Source organism: Megascapheus bottae, chromosome 2 (genome assembly GCF_031878675.1).
Source record: "Megascapheus bottae isolate mThoBot1 chromosome 2, mThoBot2.hap1, whole genome shotgun sequence".
NCBI classification, from domain to species: Eukaryota; Metazoa; Chordata; class Mammalia; order Rodentia; family Geomyidae; genus Megascapheus; species Megascapheus bottae.
Genome location: NC_143510.1, coordinates 19,526,242 through 19,548,453, shown reverse-complemented (window position 1 = coordinate 19,548,453; position 22,212 = coordinate 19,526,242). Strand labels below are relative to the sequence as shown.

The 22,212-nt window shown below is 35.5% G+C and overlaps 1 protein-coding gene across 11 annotated transcripts in view; it reads left to right on the top strand.

Annotated features, from left to right (window-relative positions):
- Tbc1d5 (TBC1 domain family member 5) overlaps positions 1 to 22,212 on the top strand; it is a 429,644-nt gene that overhangs the window by 166,938 nt on the left and 240,494 nt on the right. The window contains exon 2 of one of the 11 annotated variants that reach the window (XM_090321949.1): positions 15,891 to 16,012. The exons of the other annotated variants lie outside the window; for them this stretch is intronic. The gene's annotated coding sequence lies outside the window, so the exon portion shown is untranslated. The remainder of the gene's footprint in view (positions 1 to 15,890; positions 16,013 to 22,212) is intronic. 11 annotated transcript variants of the gene reach the window in all.

The window sequence follows — 22,212 nt, the reverse complement described above, 5'->3', positions numbered from 1 at the left end:
CTTCACTTAATATGATTTTTTCTAAGCCTTTCCATTTCGTAAGAAATGGAGCGATGTCATTTTTTCCTGACAGCAGCATAGAATTCCATTGTGTACAAATACCACATCTTGTTGACATAATATTAGAATTCCTAGCCATATAATAAGGCAAGAAGCAAGCATAAAGGGGATCCAAATAGGGAAAGAGGAAGTGAAACTTTCCCTTCTTGCAGATGACATGATTCTGTACTTAAAGAATCCTATAGACTCCACTCCCAAGGTCCTTGAGCTGATTCAAAACTTCGGAAAGGTAGCACGGTATAAAATTAACCCTCAAAAATCAACTGCCTTCCTCTTTGCCAACAGTGAGAGGAACGAGGCAATAATCAGGAAAGCAACTCCTTTTGCAATAGCCTCAAAGAAAATAAAGTACCTAGGAATTATCTTAACTAAGAATGTAAAGGACCTTTTTGATGAAAACTTTAAAACCCTGAAAAAGGAAATTAAAGCAGAACTGAGGAAATGGAAAAATCACCCATGCTCCTGGATTGGAAGATTCAACATCGTGAAAATGACAATCTTGCCAAGAGCTATCTACAAATTCAACGCAATACCCATCAATATCCCAATGTCATTCTTTAAAGAAATAGAAGAGGCAATCCAAAATTTCATATGGAAAAATAAAAGACTGTATAGCAAAAACACTTCTTAACAGAAAGAACAGCGCTGGAGGAATTTCAATTCTAAACTTTAGACTCTATTACAGAGCTATAATTATCAAAACAGCTTGGTACTTGCACAAGAACAGGCCTGAAGACCAATGGAATAGAACTGAGGACCCAGATATTAAACCACAGACCTATGGCCACCTAATCTTTGACAAGCGAGCCAAAAAAAATAGAATGGAAGAAAGACAGCCTCTTCAATAAGTGGTGCTGGCAGAACTGGTTAAGCCCCTGCAGAAAACTAAAGTTGGATCCTTCTTTGTCACCCTGCATTAGAATTAACTCCAAATGGATCAAACACCTGGAGGTAAAAGCTGACACACTGAAAACTTTACAAGAAGGAATAGGAGATACACTAGGCCTCTTTAGCACAGGTTGAAACTTTCTCAATAAGGACCAAGAATCACAACAAATCAGAGAAAGGCTGGATAAGTGGGACTGCATTAAACTGCAGAGCCTCTGTATGGACAAGGACATAGCTAGTAAATTAATTAGGAAGCCTCCAGAATGGGAGAAGATCTTCACTACCCATACAACGGACAAAGGCCTCATATCTAAAATATATGAACAGCTCAAAAAATTGAATCTCTCCAAAACTAATCTTGAAAGTAACAACCATCCCATCAAAAGATGGGCCCAAGACTTAAAGGGAGTCTTCTCTGAAGAAGAAATAAAAATGGCCCTATAGACACATGAAGAAATGCTCGACATCTCTGGTCATAAAATAAATCAAACAATTCTAAGATTCCACCTCACTCCAGTTAGAATGGCCAGGATCAAGAAAACTAATAACAACAAATGCTGGAGGACATGTGGCCGGGAGGGATCACTGCTACACTGTTGGTGGGAGTACAAACTCGTTCAACCACTATGGAAAGCAGTATGGCAGTTCCTCAAACATAGAGCTCCCCTGTGAACCAGCAATTCCACTACTTGCATTTACCCAATCGTCCAAAAACAAGGGCATACTTAAATCCACTAGCACAATGATGATCATTTCAGTACTATTTACCATAGCAAAGATATGGAGCTAAACCCAGATGACCCTCAGTGGATCAAGAAGATGTATTAATTATACACAATGGAATTCTATGCTGCTATCAGAAAGAATGACATCACCCCATTTGTAAGGAAATGGAAATACTTAGAAAAAAATCATATTAAGTGAAATAAGCCAGACTCAAAGGAACATAGGCCCAATAGTCTCTCTCATTTGTCATAATCAGTAGAAACCTTGGGCTCTCCTAGTAGAGATTTACAACAGAGCAAAATCTAGAGACATTAGGCCAAATAATATGACACTAAATGTAAGGACCTCCAGGATAAGGAAACAAAAACCATATAATGAGTGATTGTTGTCCTTAATGTGTTTTGTTATCTCTCATCTCTTTTGCCATCCCTTGGTTATCTCATATTCTTACAATATTTCACCTTGTTTTCTGATGTAATTTATATGTGCTTAATTGATTATTTGAAATTGGATAGGGAAGGGGGAAATCAAGCGGGGAGAGAGTGTGGAGGGGAAATGGGGACCATGTCATGAAAAATGGTATTAATGTTTGTGAAGTTAAGAACCTTGTATTTGATGAATATAATGTAACCCTTCTAATAATCACACTAAAAATTTATTAAATAAAAAAAAGAAATTATAAAGAAAAATCAGTGGAAATTTGTAACAGTCGCTAGATAAGTTTGTTTTAAAAGAAAATGACCTATAATCTATGTTTAAGTAAATCCATCGAGTTCTTATCACAGATGGTCTTGTAAAGGATTCTAAGAAAGAATGAGTAGGAGAATCAATGAAAATGCAGAATCAGAAACCAAAGAAAGGAAGCCGAATGCTTGGGCTACCTGAAAGTTAGTATGACTGTGATAAGCTTATTGATTTGGGCAATCTCAATATTTTATTATTTCCAATGCTCATTCATATGATAAAGTAATTATATACCCAAACTACAGTGACCTGAGGAATGGAAACAAAAGATAATAGTAGAACTTGAAAGAAAGTAAAGATCAATGAAAGAATAGTTAATGTGATTTTTGAAGGCCTGCAAGAGATACCGTTGAAAGTAGTTATAGAGGATTTGTAGTTATGAGGAGAGCATTATATAAAGGTTCAAATGGTGTAAATTTGTCATACTAATGACAGAGAGCTGAATGAGTGGACACAGGTTATTTTACTTGCTTGATAAATTACATCTTTGTCACATGCTAACAGTGAATAAGATGAAACAAAGACTTATATAGAGTGCAAAAATTTAGAGTGAGTTGGTAAGAAGATAGAACCTTGGACAGGATGTTTACAGGTAATGCCAGATTGCAAACTAATTTATACCTGGCTTCAGTATCTTAAGATTTAGCATCAGAGAAAAACAGACAGAGGTTTTGTGTCTGGTAACATACAGAATGTAGGCAAGCAAGTTTATAATTGAGAAATTCAATGATAGGGGCATGAAGTTTGGCCTTGTATTAGAGTACCGCTGGCATGCAGGAAGACCAGGGTTCAATCCCATGTACCATTTACATAGAAAAAGCTAGACATGGTGCAGTGGCTCATGTAGTAGACTCTAGCCTTGAGAAAGCCCAAGGGCAGTGTAGACTCTAGCCTTGAGAAAGCCTAAGGGCAGTAGTTAGGCCCTGAGTTCAAGCTCCAGGACTGGTAAAATAAATAAATAACGAAATAAATATTACTGGGGCCGGGAGTTTGGCCTAGTGGTAGAGTGCTTGCCTAGCAGACATGAAGATCTGGATTCGATTCCTCAGTAACACATACATAGAAAAAAGCCGGAAGTAGTGCTGAGGCTCAAGTTGTAGAGCTCTAGCCTTAAAACAGTCTAAGGACAGTGCTAATGTCCTGAGCTCAAGCCCAGGACTGGCAATAAATAAATAAAAACTTAAAAAATATATTACTTGTAGAAGAAGTTTGGCATTTTGGTAGAGTGCTAGGATTACAGGCGTGAGCCACTGCACTCGGCTCAACTTATTCTTTAATATTAGTTTTGAGTGTTGTTATGTGGATTTTGTGACATGATCACACAAAGAGTTGAAGTTTATTAAGTTAAGCATTCTAACTATAACTTAATGTTCGTAAAATCTAGATTATTTCTTGTGTTCATTTTGTACATTCCTTAGAGTTGGATCTGTTTTTTAGTCTTAATTTGAATCTTGTATCCATTCCCTTTATATTCTTCAAGAGGTGTGTCCAACCAAAGTGAATGTGTAATAATTCTTTGATTCAGTTTTTAAAATACATATCATTATCATTCTCAGTTTTCCTTATCATCAGCAGCCCTGCAACAAAGCCCCTTCCCACTCCCAGTTTGGCCTAACATACTATACTTGCTTTAATCAGACAGCTGTTATAGCATTTCTGGAAAGCAGACATAAGAGATAATATGATGATGGCTTTCCTTATTGGTTAGTCTAGGCATTACTAGATTAGATTGACAATATGAACACCTAGAAAATAAAATAAAAGAGTATATTTATATAAAATTTCATGAAACAGATTTTTTTAATTAAAAGCTTAGTTTCACTGTTGCCAATTTTTTACTATGGCCAGAAAAGATAGGAAAGCCAGAAATTGGAATGTTTAAATAATAAAATACCCAATTGTGAGCACATATAACTTGGAATTTATATCAGAGTTATAATCTGGATTTTCACTTAGTATAACTTTTTTTTTATTCGTTTGCATGTTAAAATGGATTTCCTTCCCTTGGTTTAATAGTGAAATGGATAATTAGTTTCTTAAAAATAAAATTCTTCATCTCTCCCACAATTCTCCAAGCTCCTTTAAGATCATTAACCAATTTTTAAAACTGTAACTACATGCAGCTACTAGTTTAAAAATTATAGGCTTCCTAAGTTTGATTTACTTAATCAGAGGGGAGAATTGAAGGTCTGTGGTGGATGATGGAAAAGCACTTTAAAAAATTAAACCTTACTCTAGGATCTACTCAATCACTCTACTTTGTATATTTTTATGCCCCACAAATGGAACACATTCTCCCTCTCCCTCTCTCCTTCTCCCCCCCCCCCGTCTCTCGGTCTTTCTGTCTCTGTCTCTCTGCCTCTCTGTCTCTCTCTCTCTGTCTCTCTCTCTCTCTTTCTGTCTCTCTCTCTGTCGCTCTCTCACTCATATTTACATTGCAGCTTGATTTTAGGGTCTCTCTCTCTCTCTCTCTCTCTCTCTCTCTCTCTCTCTCTCTCTCTCTCTCTCTCTCCCTCTCTCTCTCTCCCTCTCCCTCTATCTCCCTTTCTCTCTCTCATATTGACATTGCAGCTTGATTTTAGAGGTTTATTTCTGGAAATGTTTGCTCATGGCTGGCACTCTTACCACTGGAGCCACACCTCTATTTTGGCATTTTGCTGGTAAACTGGAGATGAAATACTTTAACCTTTTTACCACTACTATCTTCCATTCCCTGATTTTAGCCTTCTGAGCAGTTAAAATTATAAGGATGAAGCACTGGAACTGCTTGTGCTCTATTTTTTAAATAGATCATATATGTATTTATATATATTAATATATATATAAATTTTACGTACATTTAAGAGCATTCTGCTTATATTGTGGGCATGTATAAGTTTTCTTGTACATCTAAGTATGCTACTTAGATTTCTCTTTAACAGATTTAAAATATTTTATTTCATTGGTCATTTTGAATAGTGAGGACAAGTACTGAATTTACTGTGTGGACCTTCACCCCTTTTTCCATTTGTAGATGTTCACATGCATTTCAGTCTACTACATTAGATTAAAAATAATGTATGGCATCTATGGTAGAAAATTTTGCTATAGTATTTGGATTAAAAAAATTTTTCTTTTTCTTATTGTAATTAGTAAAAGGGTTACATGATATTTGCCAGATAGAAGGTGCATTAATTCACATACATTGATACCCTTTCACATGTCTTGGTACCCATTTCCCTCCCCCCCACACCCCCCACCCGTCTTGGTTTTTCCCCCTTCCCTATCAAATTTCAAATAACCAAATACAAATAAATTCAATATATCAGATAACAAAGTGAGATACTATACCAATATGAGATAACCAAGGGACAGCAAAGGAGATGAGAGACAACATAGTACATTAAGGACAACAATCATTCGTTATATGGCTTTTGTTTCAATATCCTGGAGGTCCTTTCAATTAGCTTCATACTATATGGCCTTATGTATCAAGATTTTGCTCTATTGCAGATCTCTGCTAGTAGAGCCCAAGTTTCTACTGATTATGACGAATGAGGGAAACCATTGAGCCTAAGTTCCTTTGAGTCTGGCTTACTTCACTTAATATGATTTTTTCTAAGTCTTTCCATTTCCTAACAAATGGGGTGATATCATTCTTTCTGACAGCAGCATAGAATTCCATTGTGTACAAATACCACAACTTGTTGATCCACTCATCAAATGAGGGACATCTAGGTTGGTTCCATATCTTTGCTATGGTGAATAGTGCTGCAATGAACATTGTTGTGCTAGTGGATTTAGTATGCCCTTGTTTCTGGATGGTTGGGTAAATGCCAAGTAGTGGAATTGCTGGGTCACAGGGGAGTTCTATGTTTAGCCTTTTGAGGCACTGCCACACTGCTTTCCATAGTGGTTGAACGAGTTTGCACTCCCACCAACAGTGTAGTAGTGATCCCTCCTGGCCACATCCCCTCCAGCATCTGTTATTATTCGCTTTCCTGATCCTGGCCATTCTAACTGGAGTGAGGTGGAATCTTAGAGTTGTTTTGATTTGCATTTCTTTTATGACCAGAGATGTTGAGCATTTCTTCATGTGTCTATAGGCCATTTTTGTTTCTTCTTCAGAGAAGACCCTCTTTAAGTCTTTGGCCCATTTTTTAATGGGATGGTTGTTACTTTCAAGATTAGTTTTGGAGAGATTCAACTTTTTGAGTTTTTGATATATTTTAGATATGAGGCCTTTGTCCGTTCTTTGGTTGGTGAAGATCTTCTCCCACTCTGTAGGCTTCCTAATTAATTTACTAGCTATGTCCTTTGCCATACAAAAGCTCTGCAGTTTAATGCAGTCCCACTTATCCAGCCTTTCTCTGATTTGTTGTGTTTCTTGGTCCTTATTAAGAAAGTTTCGACCTGTGCCAAGGAGGCCTAGTGTATCTCCTATTCCTTCCTGTAAAGTTTTCAGTGTGTCAGCTTTTACCTCCAGGTCTTTGATCCATTTGGAGTTAATTCTAGTGCAAGGTGACAAAGAAGGATCCGACTTTAGTTTTCTGCAGGTGCTTAACCAGTTCTGCCAGCACAACTTGAAGAGGCTATCTTTCTTCCATTCTATTTTTTTGGCTCCCTTGTCAAAGATTAGGTGGCCATAGGTCTGTGGTTTAATATCTGGGTCCTCAGTTCTATTCCATTGGTCTTCAGGCCTGTTCTTGTGCCAGTACCAAGCTGTTTTGATAATTATAGCTCTGTAATAGAGTCTAAAGTTTGGAATTGAAATTCCTCCAGCGCTGTTCTTTCTGCTAAGAAGTGTTTTTGCTATTCGGGGTCTTTTATTTTTCCATATGAAATTTTGGATTGCCTCTTCTATTTCTTTAAAGAATGACATTGGGATATTGATGGGTATTGCGTTGAATTTGTAGATAGCTCTTGGCAAGATTGTCATTTTCACAATGTTGATTCTTCCAATCCAGGAGCATGGGAGGTTTTTCCATTTCCTTAGTTCTGCTTTAATTTCCTTTTTTAGGGTTTTAAAGTTTTCGTCAAAAAGGTCCTTTACATTCTTAGTTAAGCTAATTCCTAGGTACTTTATTTTCTTTGAGGGTATTGTGAAAGGAGTTTCTTTCCTGATTATTGCCTCGTTCCTCTCACTGTTGGCATAAAGGAAGGCAGTTGATTTTTGAGGGTTGATTTTATAGCTTGTTACTCTTCCAAAGTTTTGAATCAGCTCAAGGAGCTTGGGAGTAGTCTATAGGATTCTTTAAATACAGAATCATGTCATCTGCAAAGAGGGATAGTTTTATTTCCTCTTTCCCTACTTGGATCCCCTTTATGCTTGCTTCTTGACTTATTGCACTGGCTAGGAATTCTAGTACTATGTTAAATAGGTTTGGAGAGAGTGGGCATCCTTGTCTCATTCCTGATTTTAGAGTGAACGGCTTTAGATTTTCACCATTAAGTGTAATACTAGCAGTGGGTTTCTCATACAAAGCCTTTATTACATTGAGGAATGTTCCATGGATTCCTAGTTTCTCCAGAGCTTTTAACATAAAGGGGTATTGGATCTTGTCAAATGCCTTTTCCGTGTCTATTGAGACAATCATGTGATTTTTGTCCTTGCTCCTGTTGATGTGTTGAATTATATTAATTGATTTGCATATGTTGAACCAGCTTTGCCTCCCCGTGATGAATCCAGTTTGATCATAGTGTATAATTTTTTTGATGAGTTGTTGTAGATGGTTGGCCTGTATTTTGTTGAGAAGTTTTGCATCGATGTTCATCAGAGAAATAGGTCTATAGTTCTCTTTCTTTGATGAATCTCAGTCTGGTTTGGGGATGAGGGTTATCTGGCTTCATAGAATGAGTTTGGTAAGGAACCTTCATTTTCAATTTCATTGAAGAGCTTGAGGAGTATTGGTGTGAGCTCTGCTTTGAAGACCTTATAGAATTCAGCTGTGAATCCATCTGGCCCTGGGCTTATCTTAGGTGGAAGTTCTCTAATTGCCATTTCTATTTCAGAGCTTGAAATAGGCTTGTTGAGTTGGCTTAATTCTTCTTGGCTCAGTGTGGGTTTGTTAATATTTGCTAGGAATTCATCCATTTCATCTAGATTCTCAAATTTGTTGGCGTAAAGGTTTGAGAAGTATTCCCTCATGATATTCTGGATCTTGGTAATTTCTGTGGTGATATTACCATTTTCATCTGCGATTTTGTTTATTTCGATATGCTCTCTTCTTTTTTTGGTAAGATTTGCTAAGGGCTTGTCAATTTTGTTAATTCTTTCAAAGAACCAACTCCTTGTTTTGTTGATTCTTTCTATAGTTTTTTTGGACTCCAGTTCATTTAATTCTGCTTTGATTTTAATAATTTGCTTCCTTCTAGTGTGATTAGGGTTGGTTTGTTGCTCTTTTTTCAGGAGCTTAAGGTGAGACATTAACTTGTTGGTTTGCAATTTTTCCAACTTGTTGTTGTAGGCACTCAGCGCTATAAATTTTCCTCTGAGTACTGCCTTTGCTATGTCCCAAAGGAGTTGGTATTTTGTGTGCTCCTTACTGTTAAATTTCATAAACTGTTGGATTTCTGTTCTGATCTCTTTGATGACCCATTGGTGATTCAACAACGTGTTGTTCAGATTCCATGTGTTACAGGGTTTTCGTTGGTGGAGATGTGTGTTCAGTTCCAATTTGATGCCTTTGTGGTCTGAGAGAGTGCAGGGAATAATTTCAGTGTTTCTGAATCTGTCCAGGTTTGTTTTATGGCCTAAGATGTGATCTATTTGGAAAATGTTCCATGTGCTGCTGAGAAAAATGTATATTGTGTTGTTGCTGAGTGAAATATTCTGCAGATGTCTGTTAGATCTAGTTGTTCTATATAGTTGTTCAGTTCTAAGGTTTCTCTGTTGAGTTTTTGCCTTGTTGATCTGTCCATAGGTGAGAGTGGTGTGTTAAAGTCACCGACAATCACTGTATTTCAATGTATGTACGGTTTCAGTGTAAGTAAAGTTTGTTTGATGAAGCTCGGAGCTCTGGGATTGGGTGTGTAAATATTTAGGATCGTTATGTCTTCCTGGAGGAAAGATCCCTTTAGTAGTATGTAGTAACCTTCTTTGTCTTTTCTTACTAATTTTAGTTTGAAGTCTATTTTATCTGATATGAGGATGGCAACTCCATCCTGTTTATGGGGGCCGTTAGCTTGATAGATTTTATTCCAACCTCTCACTTACAAAAGATGATTGTTTTTTTGGATAAGATGTTTCTCTTGAAGATAGCAGAATGATGGCTCTTGCTTTTTGATCCAACTAGACAGCCTATGCCGTTTAATTGGAGAGTTAAGTCCATTGATATTGAGAGTTAGGATTGAGAGATATTTATTAGTTCCTACCATTTTTAAAAGCTTTTATTAGGACCTGTGTCTTGACAGTTCTTGTGGTCCTTAGATAGTATGCTGGTTAGGTGCCATTTCTTTCCCTATATTGCATTTATTTTGGTTTTCTATGTATAGAACATCTTTCAGAATTCTCTGTAGGGTTGGTTTTGTTGCGATATATTGTTGCAGCTTTTCTCTGGAATGGAATGTTTTTATTGTTCCCTCAGTTATGAATGAGAGCTTAGCTGGGTATAGTATTCTTGGTTGGTAGTTATTTGACTTAAGGGCATGGCATATATGCTTCCAGTCACTTCTTGCTTGCATGGTCTCTGCTGAGAAATCTGGGGTATTCTGATTGGTTTTCCTTTGTAGGTGATTGTTCTCTTCTCCCTGGCTGAGTTTAGGATCCTTTCTTTGGTCTCTATTGATCCTGTACAGATTATGATGTGGCAGTGGAATATCCTTTTCTGGTCAGGTCTGTTTGGGGTTCTAAAAGCTTCTTGTATCAAGATGGGCCTGCCCTTCTGGATATTTGGGAAATTCTCTGAGATGATTCCCTGAAGTATATTTCCAATACCATTGACTTCTTTCTCCACGCCCTCCTCAATACCAATTAGCCTTAAATTAGGCTTCCTATTTGTATCTTGGATCTCCTGAAGCGCTCTCTCATTTTTCCTAGATTTGGATTGACTCATTTTCTGTTCTTTCTCTATAATAACTAAATTATCTTCAGCCCCGGAAATTCTCTCCTCTGCATTGTCTAACCTGCTATCAAAGCTATCTACTTTATTTTTCATCTCCCTTGCTTCTAATTGCTCATTTTTGATGTCTTGCATCTCTTCTTTTAGATCATGTATGGATTTCTTTAGCTCCTCGATTTCCATTTGAGTGGTTACCTCAGTAGTTGTATTTTCTTTGAATATTTGCTGGAGTTCGGTCACCTTTTTATTTGTGGATTCTCTCTTTTTGTGAGAGAGAGCTAGGCAGTGTCCCTATTGTCTGGGCTCCATCTTCCTTCTCCTAAAGGAATTTTTTCTTGTCTCTAACTTTCCTTCCCATCTTCCTCTCCCCTTTCTCCCTCTTCCTTTTCTCTTCTCGCTTTCTTCTCTTGTCCCTTTCCTCTCCTCTCAGTCTTGATTTCCTGTCTTATTCTCTCCTCACTGCCTTTTCCCTTTCCTTTGACTTCCCTCTCCATTCCTTACTTTGTATTCCTCTCTCTCCCTCTCTTCCTATGTCTTTATCCCTACCCCCCAACCCTGTGTTTAAGCTCTGATAACTTCAAGGTCATGATTTCTACTATCATATTTGATCTAGTTTGAATTGATTTTTGTAGAGGGTGAATAGTGAAGATGCTATCTTATCTCCAATCTGTGTTTTTGGCATCTTTGTTGAGAATTAAATAGCAGTAGCTCCATAGTCTTATTTATTGGTCCTTTAATCTTTTCTACCACTTTCTATCTGTTTTGTTTATCAATGTCATGCTGATTTGGTACTATTGGCTGCATAGTATAATCTGGAGTCAGATTTATAGTGTCTATCCCATTGTTGCTTTGCTGTTTCTTGTACTTCGTAGTAAACTGAATTTTAGGATGGATTTTTTTTTTCTGGAAAGAATAACTTTAGAGTTTTGATGCAGATTGCATTATATCTTTAGGTTGCTTTTGATAATACACATATCGTCACAATGTTAACTTCTGCAAGTCTTCATTTTTCATGTCAGTTTTTTTAAAGCATTCTACAGTTTGACTAAGAGGTGTTTCAACTACTTTTCTACAAAGCAATTTTTTTTTTTTTGCCAGTCCTGGGCTTGAGCTCAGGGCCTGAGCACTGTCCTTGGACTTTCTCAAGGCTAGCGCTCTACCACTTGAGCCTCAGCACCACTTCCGGCTTTTTTCTATGTATGTGGTACCGAGGAATCGAACCCGGGTCTTCATGCATGCTAGGCAAGCACTTTAACCACTAGGCCAAACTCCCGGCCCCGCAATTTTTAAAGGCTATTATGAACATAATATTTTTCTCTTGTTTTTTTTCACCTTAATGGGTACATATAAAAGCTACTGTGTTTTATATGTTGATTTTTTTAAAGAATTTATTAACGTTGATTTTTACATCATATTTTAAGTGACAAGTTTAACATACAAGTGTTCAAGGAGGGAATCTCTGTTTTCAATCACTGGGACTTAGTATTTAGAACTTAATCACAATTAAGCTAAGGGTTTATATGTCATAGAAACATATTAATTTCCCTAAATGTGAACGGGCTGAACAATCCAATCAAAAGACACAGAGTAGCAGACTAAGATATCACCTTACCCAACAAGCATGGCCAAGATTTTGAACTCAATGACAGTTTCTGGCAGAGTTGTGGACAAAAAGGAACCCTACTACACTGCTGGTGGGATTGTAAACTAGTTCAGCCACTCTAGAAAACAGTGTGGAGGTTTCTTAAAGAACTGAAGATTGACCTTCCCTACGATCCCGCCATACCACTTCTCGGCATCTACCCTGAACACCATAACCCTGGGTATGATAAGGACACATGCTCAGCCATGGTTATCTCAGCACTATTTACAATAGCCAGGCAATGGGAACAATCCAGATGCCCTACTGCAGATGAATGGATACAGAAAATGTGATATATATATATATAATGGAATTCTACATAGCCATCAGACAAGATAAACTAATGGCATTTGCAGGGAAGTGGATGAATCTAGAGCGAATCATGTTGAGGTTGACAATTCAAGACATTAAGAACAAAAGGCGCATGGTATCCTTAATAGGTGGCTATTAGATCCAAACAGTGCAAGAGTGAGGACTCAATATTTGCATACCCAATGCTATGGACATGGTAATGGAAATATAAACAACAACTACATAGACATAAAAACTTATGACTCTATAGGCATAATGTTTTATTACATTGATTAATATGTATCTATGACATACAAACCCTTAGCCTAATTTTAATTATGTTCTAAAAACCAAGTGCCAGTGATTGTATATAGAGATTCCCTTCTTGAACACTTGTTTGTTAAACTTGTCTTTTGAAATATGATGTTAAAATCAATGTTGATGCATTCTTTAATAAAAAAAGTCACACCAATGCCAAAATAACCCAACCTACTCTGTGCTGATATTTGAAAACCCAGAATAATTTATGATTCTATATATATAGAATATGCAGAAGATGAGTAGCAACCAAATGGTAGTTAATAAGGTCTGCTTTTCTCAGAAAACATGAATGCAAGATTACTATTCTGTAATTAATGGATTTTTAAGTAGAAAAACAATAAATGGGATCTACACAATTAAACAAAATAATTCAAATTTTCACCTAATTTTTCTTAAGATTTCTGCTACTTTTATCTACATTTTATTGCATTAATTAGCAAGAAAAATTCATAAAAATAAAATGGAACCGGGTAAAAAAATGATGAATTAAATTTTTAGATGTAAAATGCAAGAATTCAGACTTTTTTGTGTTGTTGTTTAGGTGGGATTGCATTATTTTTCAGGCTCTCATTGGTTGAACTTCTGGGATCATGTTGTTTTCCTATCTTAGCCTTTCAAAATACGAGCTAAGAATAGGGCTATGTGCTTTGAAACTTATACCACATTTATAATTTTCAACATTTGTGCATATTTATGCAACAACCAATCTCATTGAATTTCAGTGTTTATCTCTCTCCCTTTTTTTTTGAAGTGAAAAGATGATGAGCAATGGAGGGGTGTGTGTGTTATATTACATAAATGAGGTAATGAGTACATTTGTTTTTAAACCTTTGTGCCTTCTTTCATTTTCTCCTGCTTACCCCTTCCTATATCCCTCTTCTCCAAACTGTTCATATCTGTGTCAAGTGAATATCAATGTTGCATTAGTTCATTCTTTGTCCTGTTTCTGTGCTTTCTCTTGAACATATTGATTAATTCATATATAATATACATGGTTAAGAAAACTAAGAAATGAAAAAAAAAAACAAAAAATTACATACAGAACATAAGAATCTCTTCCTTTTATATCCTCGAGTTTATGTTGATACACTTCATTATATATGGTCATGTGCACTAAAAAATTGAGTTATTGAGATCCCCTGTTAAGAAAATCATAGCCACAAGGTATCAGTTACACATAAAAAGAAATAAAATGACTTTATATATATATAGTGTATTCTAAATATTCATCTTATTTTTTTAATTTCATATTGTGCAATAAAATATTTTGACTCACAAAAAAAAAAGAAAATCATAGCCATTTTCTAGTTCCTACAAATGAGGGAGACCATGCAACCTATTTTTCTTTAGGTCTAGTTTACCTCAATATTATTTTTTCCAAATCTTTCCATTTCAAATGAGGTCATGACATTCTTTCTGATGAAGCATAGAATTCCATTGTGTATATATGCCACATTTCTTTATCCATTCATTTACTGGGTTTGGGGTCTCTAGGCTGGTTCCATACCTCACCTACAGTAAATAATTCTGCAGTGAATATGATTGTGCTGGTAACTTTACTATGTTTGTTGTCATTTGGGTAAATGCTCAACAGTGGGATTACTGGTTCATAGGGGAGGTTCATCTGTGTTTATTCTTTTGAAGAACCTCCATACTGCTTTCCAGAGTGGTTGGGCGAGCTTTGAGTTCCTGGTCTCATGCTTGCTAACCTGTCACTTAACCCTTGGAACTATTTTTTATAACTTCTTTTGCTGGATATTTTCTAGATAGAATTTAAGAACTTTTCTACTTTGATTTGGCCTTGAATAAAGTTAACAATGCACTGTCAGCCTTCACAATAGCTAGGATTAAAGACTTGAGCCACCCACACCAGCTTATTTATCCTTAATTCTGAGGTCATGTTACAAGGTTATTCATAGTGGAGATGAATCATCAGTAGTGATTTAATGAAAGAACCATGTACTTAGCAGCAGTGGGACATTAACTAATTCTTTAAAGAGCAGTTTGACTTTAGCATAGGTAAATTGCTATTTGGTTAATCTGTATATGCTACAATAAACATTGATTTGCCCCTTATCTGATTCTCTTTGTAGTTGATCTTGGAATTCTATTTAATTTTAAATGTATCTGCTGCTTTATTAACCGATGTTATAGAATATTATACAAATCATTTGAATGTTATTATTTTAAGACCTGAACTTAAAAAAATATACTAGATCCAGAAAATGGAAATGAATAGAGTTAGGAGCATACAAAGCACTTTTCCTTACCGGACCTACATTTAAACTCTAGTACTATCAGAAAAGAAAGAACTGTGATAGATTGGTATAGACACTGCTTTCCCCAAGAAGCTCACTGGCTTTCTTTCACTTCTTGCCTTTTTAGTTTTTAGTTTTAGTCCTCTATTTTGAGTGTAATCTATTGCCCAGTAGCTTATGAAGTAACATCATATGCCTTTAAAGTTCTTAATCTGTCTCAGGACTTACTTCATTTCAGTGTTAGAACATCTCAGGGTACCTTCCCGAGGTTATAGAGCAGCTCTGTTTCTTAGATTAAATGAGCCATGAAAGTCCTACAAGACCTTCACAGCCAGGTTTAATGCATTTGTTTAATTAAATTTTAGAGTAAGCATAGGAGTTACTCTTAAAATTCAAGTTAATCTGAACAGCCAACAAACGCAACATTGAAGAACAAAACTATAGAATTGATACTACCTAACTTCAGAGTAGAGAGCCCAGAAATAGATGCATAAAGTATAGTCAGTTTGTTTTAGAAAAAAGAAATGTGCATTCATTTGAAAAGATGAAATCATTTCATATTTTGGCACTGGTGTTCTCTGAATACACACAAAATGAAATTTAATTATAAAATTTAACTCTAGATACTACATCTAAATACAAAATATCAAACTATAAATATTTTGAAAGTGACATAAGAATAGTCTAGGTAAATCTTGCATTGGAGATGACTTTTGGATTAAAAGAAAGGAAAAGAAAATAGATTTCAGTAAAAACCCACTTATTTTTCAAAGACACTGTTGAGAAAATGAAAAGGGAAGCTAGGCAGTAGGAGAATATTTTTACAGAAGTTGTCTGAAAAAGGATTTATATTCATAATAAACAAAAATAAAATAAGAATAAGAAACCCGAGTGAATTGACAAATGTATTTCATATCACAGATCATCAAAGAATTGGAAATTAAAACAAATACCATGGTACAACTATTAGAAGAACTGAGATCCCAAATACTGACAACACCAAATACAGGTGTGAAGTAACAGTGAACCTTCATTTATTTTTGGTGAGCATATATAACTGTACAATTACTTTGAAAGACAGTTTTGTAGTTTTTGCAAAAATGAGCATATGACTCACCAGTTGGGCTCATTGGTATTTATCCAAATGAATTGAAAACTTATGTCTATACAAAACTTGAACACAAATGTTTGTCAAAGCTTTATTTATAATTGCCAAAACTTAGAAGCATCCAAAATGACCTTCAGTAATGAATGAACAAGTGTATGCAGTGAATTATTTAGTGATTAAAAAAAAAAAAAAGACCAGTCAAACTATGGAGGAAAAAAAGCATGGAAGAACCCTAAATGTACATAATTGCTAAATAAAATAATATGAAAGGCTCTATAACTTTAATTCTGTGACTTTGTGGAAAGAGGAAACTGAAGGAAAAAATGAAAGAAGAAATAGTGAATAGATAGAACACAGGGGATCTCCTGGTCAATGAAATTATTCCGTATAGCACATGCTGGACATATGTCGCTATAGTATTGTCAAAAGTCATAGAATTTTTTTTAAAAAATGAAGTGGTGCTGTGCTCAAATGATAGAGCAGTAGCTGTGAGCTTCTGAGACAGTGTCCAGGCCCATAATTCAAGCCCCATGACTGAGACACACACACACACACACACACACACACACACACATACAAATGAAATTTAACATGAACTACTGATAACTACTGATAATATATAAGTTTTGTGAACTACCCTTTTCTATTTAGTTTTTTAAGTTTTGGAAGTACTGTAGTTTTGAGCTCAGAACCTATGCATTGGCTCCTTTTGCTTTAAGTTAGTTTGTTTTTATTAGCCCCAATTAGTTGTACAAGGGGGTTTTATTTCACACACACATACACACACACACATGCATGCATGCACGCACACACTGCATCTTTATCAATCACTCGTCTTCTCTCCATTCACTCTACCCAGTCCCAAACAAGTCTCAGGAAGTGTCCTGGTTCTATTTTCACCCATACATAACGTATTTTGATTATATTTCCCCTACTTCCTTTGACTGCTCATCTTTCCCCCTTCCCACTAGTACCTGCACTACAGTTATAATTTTTTGTTTTTCACATTGGATCTCAGGTTTATGTCGCACCTGTCCTAGACCCCAATCCTATTTTAAACTTTCTATAAAGCTAGGATGACTGTCAAATGCCACTATGCTAATTTATTCTTGGGTGAGATAAACATCTTGTGAGATTTTTGGCAGGACTTGCTTTAGACCATGATCCTATTGATCAGTGTCTCTTCCATGTACCTAAGGTTATATTGAATGAATTCATAAACCTCAGGATTGTTCTTCCATTTGTTTTTCATTTTTTCAAATAGTCCCATGTTTTTCCATGTTATCTTTTGACTTTGTTCCTTTTGCCTATTCTAGGGACTGAACTCAAGGCCTCATGCTTTCTTGGCTTTCATAACCAGGCAGTCAGCCACTTGAGCATCTCTAACAGTCTTTTTGTTAGTTAATTGGAAATGAAATTCCAGAATTATCTGCCCAAGCTGAACCTGAGTCATTATCTTCCAACCTTACACTCTTGAATAGCTAGGAATATAGGCAAGAACATCTGGCATTTGCTTTCATACTATTTTAATATGAGTGGGCACTGGATTTATGTGAACTATGCAGCTAGAAATTCTTGATTATCCATAAATTATTTTTAAAGGTGTGTTCAATTCATTGTGTATGTACCTCTTTAATTACCTTTTAAACTTTATTAATTCATTTTCAGTTTTGATGCTTTTAATTGCTTAATTGTTGTGGTTAGAACTTCAGGTATGTTCAATTAATGTGGCAAAAGTTGATCTATGTTTTTTTTTTTTCCTGCTTTTAAGGACACTTTTAATCTTCAAATTGTGAAGGTTAGCTATGTGTTTAGTATTATCTTCAAAATTCCCATTCTTTTCCTAGTTAGTTTAGTTTACTTACCGTATCAAGAAAGGATGCTTAGTTGAGTGTCATTGCTCAAGCCTGTAATCTAAGCTGCTTCGGAGGCTTAGACCAGAAGATCATGGTTTGGAGCTAGCCCAGGCAGGAAAATCCATGAGACTGTTCTCTCCAGTTAATCACCAGAAGGCTGTAAGTGGAGCTGTGACTCAAAAGATAGAACATTAACCTTCATCTAGAAAGCATAACACAGTAAACCCAGAGATAGTGCTCAAGTCCTGAGTTCAAGCCCCAGGACCAGCACACACACCACAAAAGAAAGAGTACTTATGTTTAAATTTTGTGCATATGCACCAACTGAAATCATCTTTATTAATATTTCCTTATTTGTGTAAGGCCATTTGTACATTTCTTGAAAAAATTTTATTTTGCTTTTTGATATACATTTGCAGTTGGTCCACTTTTCTTGAATACTTCTGTATTTAGTAGGGTTGTCTATGATTTTCTTGAAAGACTTTTCCTGGCAAAGGTTATGTCAAGTGTCAAGGTAATGTTCAGGAAATTTAGAAGTACCTTCTCTGTGGCCAGGAGTGGTACAGTGCTTGCCTGGCATGCACAAAGACTCGGTTTGATTCTTCCATACCACATAGCAAAATATGAAAGTGGTGCTATGGTTTAACTAGTAGAGATCTAGCCTTGACGAAAGCCAAGGACAGTGTTCAGGCCCTGAGTTCAAGGCCCAAGACTGGACCAAAAAAAAGTACTCTCTCTTCTTCTTGACATCTGACAGTTTTTTTTTTTTTTTTTTTTTGGTAATTTTACCATGTTTTTCTAGACGACCAAATGTGCTGGTTTTCAGGCCATTGGATTTTAACATTTAAAATCTGGGACAAAAAATACCATTTTTGTTTTTGATTTCAGTTTTACTTTTCTTTGTCAATTTTTAAAAATCTTTTTAAAGAACTTTTGCTTTCACCAGTTCTATTGTTTTTTATTCTCTATTTTATTTTTTATTAATATATTCCTCTTTAAAAATATGTAATTCCTGCCTTTTCAGGCCAGATATTGGATTTCTTCTTTTTCCTTTTTCTTTTTTAATTTTATTGTTGGGTGATATATAGAGGGGTTACAGTTACATTTGTCAAGTAGTAGGTGCATTACTTATCGCAGGTAGTGAGTACATTACTTATTGAACATTGTTATCCCTTCCCATGTTTTTCTCCCACTTTTCCTCCTCCCAACTCCTCCCACTTATCTTTTCCCCCTACCTTCCCATATATGCAAATACTATGTTCACATTTGTTGATTCTTTTGCTTCTTTTGATTTCCTGTTGAATTTATCCAGAAAATTAGTATTTTAGCTAGGTTCTTTTGAACAATGTCTACACTTTTGCTGGTATTCCTATTTTTTGAGACACTTATTCTGCTGTTCTTCAGCTCTTCATTCATAATTTCCTTGATAGTTTAGACATATTTATTATAATTTGACTTAGAAATGAATTTAAGGACTGGGCATCTTTAGGTATATTTTTGTCAGTTTCTATTTTTCCTGTGAATGCCTTTTCTTTTATTCACCTTAATTATTATTGATATCTAGTTTGAATATTGTAAGGTAACAACTCTATAAATCTGATTTTCTTCTTTTAATTTGCCATTAGTTTTGAGAGATTATAGTTTTGCCCCTTTTGAATTGTCAGTGTTCTCTTTAAATGTGAATAGAAGAACTAAGTTCTGAACACTGTCATGCTTATATGTGAATTGAAGTCTCTGTTCTGTTATCTTAGTAGTTTCAGCTAGTACTTTGATGGCTTTCTTAACTGCTTGTAACCAGAATGTAAGAAGGAATATATGAAAAAGATACAAAGAAAAGGAGGAAAGAAAAGGCCGAGAGTTTGGCCTAGTGGTAGAGTGCTTGCCTAGCATTTATGAAGACCTTGGTTCGATTCCTTGGTACTACATATACCTAGAAAATGCCAGAAATGGAGCTGTGGCTCAAGTGGTAGAACATTAGCCTTGAGAAAACCTAAGGACAATGCTCAGGCCCTCCCTGAGTTCAAGGCCCAGGACTGTCAAAAAAAAAAAAAAGAAAGAAAAGAAAAGAGATAGAAAGGAACAAAAAAGTACTTTAGATTTTTCTGCTAGTCTTAAGTTTAGCTAGATGTTCCTTCTCCAGTTAGATAGGCCTTTATAACAATACTTTGCATTTCTTGTTCAACTTCCAGTGTCTTTTGTGGTTTTTGTTGTTGGGCGGAGCAGGGGCTGAGTGTAGTGTGTGTGTCACTCTGAATTGTTAGTGTATACAGGAGCTTTAGAAAACTTCTTTTTACCCAAACATTTGCTTTCCCAGCCCTTCTAATATTTTGTCCTTTGTTATTGTTTGTACTGATTATTGTCCAGCCTGCTGAGGGAAATACTTTTTTTTGACTTTGATTGCTTTCAAGAAATACTACTCTAGGAAAGCTAGCTCACCCCTGAGACAACACTCTTTGAAGGCAGAAGAAAGGTGTAAATACTTGTACGGGTTTTTCTGATCTCCTCAGAATGAGGTCTGTATTGATCTCTATGGTATCATGTTTTCCAGCTGCTCTCTTCATGGTGGCATAGATCATGGAAGAGAGGTATACTAGGTTGACACTTGATTGTTTACCAATATTGCTATTGATAATTTAAGTGTTGACTACATTTTAAAGTTCTGGAAATGTTGATTATTACAGTTTTGCTAGTTTATTAGTAATTTCTATAAGGGTAAAACCCTTATGCTGCCATTATTGGAGTCATTTCTTAATGATACACTTTGAAGAAATTTTCACATTTTACTGCAAATATTTTTTAAATAAATGAATATAGAGAGAAGATAAACTGACAATATTTTCAGGTGTGTATGTAGAAGATTCAAAGACTTCTCAGTTCATTCAGTCATTCACTTAGCTGTTATATGTGCTAATGAATTATGATGTTTTTACAAGATGATTTAACTTCTAAGTTCAGAGATCCTACTTTATATGCCTAGGGAATTCGTTATGGAAAAAGCAGCTTGAGTCTTTGGCCTCTCAGATTTCTGGTGTTACCTGTTTAAATCTGTCATTACTTTTGTAACTGGAATATTGGAATAATAATAGTTGTTATTTAAATCTAAGACGACTCTTAGTTACTGAGAGTTTGTATTTTTAAAAATTAAGTGAAGTAAGCCAGACTCAAAGGAACTTAGGCTCAATAGTTTCCCTCATTTGTCATAATCAGTAGAAACCTTGGGCTCTCCTAGCAGAGATTTGCAATAGAGTAAAACCTTGATACAAATGGCCATATAGTAGGACGCTGAATGAAAGGATCTCTAGGATACAGAAACATAAGCCATATAATGAATGATTGTTGTTCTTAAGGTACTATGTTATCTCTCATCTCTTTTGCTGTCCCTTGGTTATCTCATATTGTTACACTATCTCACTTTGTTACCTGATATATCGGTTATATTTGTATTTGGTTATTTGAAATTGGATAGGAAACGGGGGAAAACAAGATGAGGGCTGGGGTTGGGGGGGAGGGAAATGGGGACCAAGACATGAGAAAGGGTATCAATGTATGGGAATTAATGCACCATCTATCTGGCAAATATCATGTAACCCTTCTATTAATTACAATAAAAATATATGAAAAAAATTCTGTTCCACATCACACTGATAGCTTAAGTTTTGTGAATGCTTAAGTTTCATATCTTTCATTGGGATCTTATAATTAAGATTGTTACGGTTATGGGATCAGGAGTATGGTAGGTTGTATCTTGAAAAATAATATTGCATGTCATTCTGCATGTTGCTTTTATTCATATTCTTAAGGAAGAGTTGTGATTGGCTTGTAAATTAACATTAAATGTGAAAAGAGAATCCTTTGGTGGAGTTCTTTCAGTGCTCATCTCCAAAGAGTGATAGTATAGATAAAATCTTGACCCTTTTCTTCAATCAGTTGCCTAATGGATATGAGGAAAACTTTTGAAGATGTTTTCCTTAAAATCAGTATGTTTAAGCTTCAGAGTTAAAGGGTTAATGCAACTGTATTTAAAAAGTCTTATTGGAAACCAATCTATAATAGTATCTTTAATGATTCAGGGATTAAATGATGAATGCAGCTGTTAAGTATAATATAATAGTCCATTATATACATTTATTATCTACATGTAAAAATAGTATTATAAGTAACTTTATAACATGTCAAAAATAGTTAAGCAAACCACAGAAAATATAGTGAATATTTTGAGTTTCTATAGCTTCTAATAATTTGAGAGTAGGCTTAATTTTCAGATATGAATACTATAATC